Raw genomic sequence first — 3,788 nt, forward strand, 5'->3', positions numbered from 1 at the left:
GTGAGATAAACCACTTTGAAATCTCTTCCAACATTATCTCCCAAGGCCTCTTTTACTTTCTCCAAAAGCCTTGGATTAAGACAGGACTCACAGCTCAGAATTGATTCAAAGTTTAGGGTTGTTCATCCCTTAGCCAAGATTTTGACTTCCACTGCCTTCTTATCTACCCTTTCTGTTCACACAGATTAAGGTAGAGTGAAAACTAGAATCCAAGCAAGGTACCAGCACTGGGAGCACCCTTAGCCAGCATAGCCCTCACAGGCAGCCAATCCCTTACTGTTGATATCACGTTCCTGTACAGTTTTTCTACCTGCCACTATCTAACTCCCCCTATCTTTAACCTGTGCCCTGCCCCGCTCTCTTTCCTGCTCATGTTGTACCTCCTCAGGGACAAGAACCGAGCACCCCAAGCTGTTTTGGATGCTGGGCTCAGAGATGGTGCCATGGACAGAAGCCGATGCTGGTTTGTGCACTAGTGGGGAATGCTTCCCTGTGTTGCAAGAAGCCACAGGGCCACCAAGCATCTGCATTTCTGCACACACTTCTGCTTTTTCCACCCAGAAATTCTGTCCACATAGATTTCAAGGACTTTAATGTGCTTCTGCAGAATTTCCAGCTGTCTTGTAGCTCAAAAAGGGCTGGAGGCCCAGTCATAACTATTGCTGCGGAGAACAAGGCCAAGCTTGAGGGGATGAGGACACAGGCTGCCCAGGTGATGCCCCGTACTGTTGGACCTGATCCTCTGCCCTTCTGCTCACCTCCATAACCAAGCCTGGAGCAGAAAGAATGGGCTGTGTCTCACCTGTCTTGCATCTCCTTGCAGGCAAGGAAGTGATCTCTTTGTTCTTTAAACTGGATCACTATTTACATGCAGGCAAATAGTACGTATGCTTGGGGAATACATACAAAGGGACATTTCCCCCCCTGTGAGTACAACTCCCTGTAATTGTGAGTACAGCTAACAAAGGAGAATGACAGGAACAGAGAAATAAGTTTCCACTGCTCAAGTGCAGCCAGGGAGAGGTTAGAAAAATATTCTGATGCCTATGAAAAAAATATTTCATTAATGTAAAATCTTCCTGCTTAACACCTTTTAATATACATTTTTAACCGGATTTTTTTTCTGAGCTCATACTTAGGTTACTTGCTTCTCTACACAGAACTTTGCTAGTGCTAAACATGGGCCAGTCCTGTGTGGCTGGATGTGAAGGTGCTTAGAAATCACACAACAAAGTCTGGTGCCAGGTTCATGGAGAAGAAGGAGGAATTAATCATTTTGTATGTGTTTAATTGTGGCTTCTGAGTGTAAATCCACAATTCTCCAGTAAATTCTACTTGAAATTATTTTGGATTCATTTGGATTCCACTCTCCTTCCCCGACAGTGTTCCTCATAGCCAGAATGTGCAGAACCCTCCTTTGCAGATTCATGTTTTCTAACCATCCTGCAGAAAATACCTTTTCAATGCTGCATTATATGTAAAAATATATGAAGTACTCAATCTATAAACATTTAGGAAGGCCTGACATAGTCAGACCATGCAGAGATACTAGCCAGTCTGAAGCAGAAAGGTTTTCAAAGAACAGTAGTGGCTTCATGTCCTTGCACAAGTGGCAAGGTCAGTTCGGAACCTGCAGGAATTGCAGGGATGTACCTTTGGAAGACAATTAAAAGGATCATTTAGAGTTGTAGTTTTCTCTAATTTTCAGGATCATATTTTCTTGTTAATATAGAAACCAACCAACTGCTTTTTTTTCTTCTCTCCCTGTCTTTGCTATATGTATTTGAACACTTCAGCTGTTACCATTCACTTCCAAATTTGTCACCATCCTCTGCTCCCTTCACCTTCTTGTCTCTCTGTTCCCTGCAGCTTCCGTATCTGAAGCATCCTGCCAGTGTCTGTGTTTACCTCATTCTAGTCCCTTTTAACAAGTTACTCCTTTCAAAAAGTCCACAAAAAGAAACTAATCACGGCCCAAAAGAACACCATGAAGTCACTCACCTTTTTGACGCTGTCATGCACCCTGTCTCCTCTGTGTTCAGTTCTTCAAGTGTGGGCTGCCTTTCCCCTCTCTCAGTCCTGCCCAATGCCAAGAAACTTCATAAATAATTAGAGGATGTGATTTGGTTTGGAAAAAGAGGCACTGACCTTGCTCTGTTCTCAGCTCTGCCATTAAGCTGCTAAATGACCTTGAATAACTTTTTTAACCTTGTCTGTCCCAATCTGTCTCATCCTCTGACTTTTTTTTGACAAAAAAGTGTAAGCTTCTGAGATCTTGCTATGTGTTGTTAAAGTCTCTTGAACAAAAGTACCCTATTTTCCCATTGGCTGGCTTGGCTGGTACTTATCCCCTGTAACCACAGGCATCTACACTGTGAATATCTACATCTGAGCTAGTTTCCTAGACAGAGGGGAGCAATAGCCGGTTTTAGGTTAGATTCACCTAAGCAAATGTAGGCTTCACCTCTGAGATGAAATCAATTTCTCCAGCACAATGCCTGCACGTTGAAAGTAGTCCCCCAAATATTAACATACTGCAATTCTTGGGTGAATTTAGCTGAAATATCTAAATAATTTTGGGCCAACTAGATTGCATTTTTTAATTAAATAAATAAACTATTCCATGTAAAAAAAATAAAACCCACTCGGATATTTTGGGAAATACTAAATACTAGAAAGACTAATTTTCCAAGTATTTTCAGAAGTTTCTTTGTAAATGGATTCTTGAACTTCTGCTTCATGAGGAAGTTTTATCACATTTCATGCTCCTGAAAAGCTGTATCTGTGCACAATGCATGTAGTCACACAGGTACCATCACACCAGACCCACCTCAGAGATCCCATGTTGGTTTTATGTAAGCAGAAAACATGAGCTCCTTAACGTCTCAAGAACTATGTCAGTACTTAAACCTAGATGTAACATCACAAAACTAAGATGTGACAAAGGCACTTTTCCTGCCTCTAAACGAGCAATTCAATGAGCTGGCATCTGCTGAAGAGCTTATGGGAAGGAATATTCTGCTTTCCTACCCAAAGGAAGCAGGTTTGAGAACAACAGACGTTTTGCAAGGCAACTAGATGGAAAGGTCATGCCACTCACCAAACATGCAGAAATGGAAGAGTCAAATAACTGACTAGCATGAATATTACACCTATCACTGCTAATCAACATCACCTCATACAGCTGAAACAGCAGTAGAATATTGGAGTGTCTTTGAAAAAGACAAAATAACAGAATAAACTTTTAAAGAAAAAGTCAAGGTTTTGCCAAAACCTATTAACATGCACTCTACAAAGGGTTGCCTGTGAGCAACTGGGAGGGAAACAACAACAAAAACTGGAGGAATAGCTTTCATAGGATAATAAATGAATTGCAAATACCACATATGTCAGCCACACTAATTCTAAAACAGAAAACTGTTCCAAAACAAAAATAAAATGAGATTGTGACTGGAACAAATAGCTTCTTCATCTTTAGAAAAGGAGAAACACTTGATGAGTAAAGGATTCATTTATTAAAAAAAGAAATCTTTGGAGTTCAGGTGACATTTTATGTGCCAAAATAATAAGAGAGAGAGAGAGAGAGAGAGAGAGAGAGAGAGAGAGTGTGTGTGTGTGTGTGTGTGTCTCTGTGTGTCTCTGTGTGTGTGTGTGTGTGTGTGTGTCTGTGTGTGTGTGTGTGTCTGTGTGTGTGTGTGTCTGACAGTGACACACAGCCCCATTCAACCACCCCAAAATCCCAGGCATCTAGAGGGATTACTGCACAGACTATGGGGCCTGCAAAGGAA

The sequence above is a fragment of the Falco punctatus genome (genome assembly GCF_963210335.1).
Source record: "Falco punctatus genome assembly, chromosome: 1".
NCBI lineage: Eukaryota > Metazoa > Chordata > Aves > Falconiformes > Falconidae > Falco > Falco punctatus.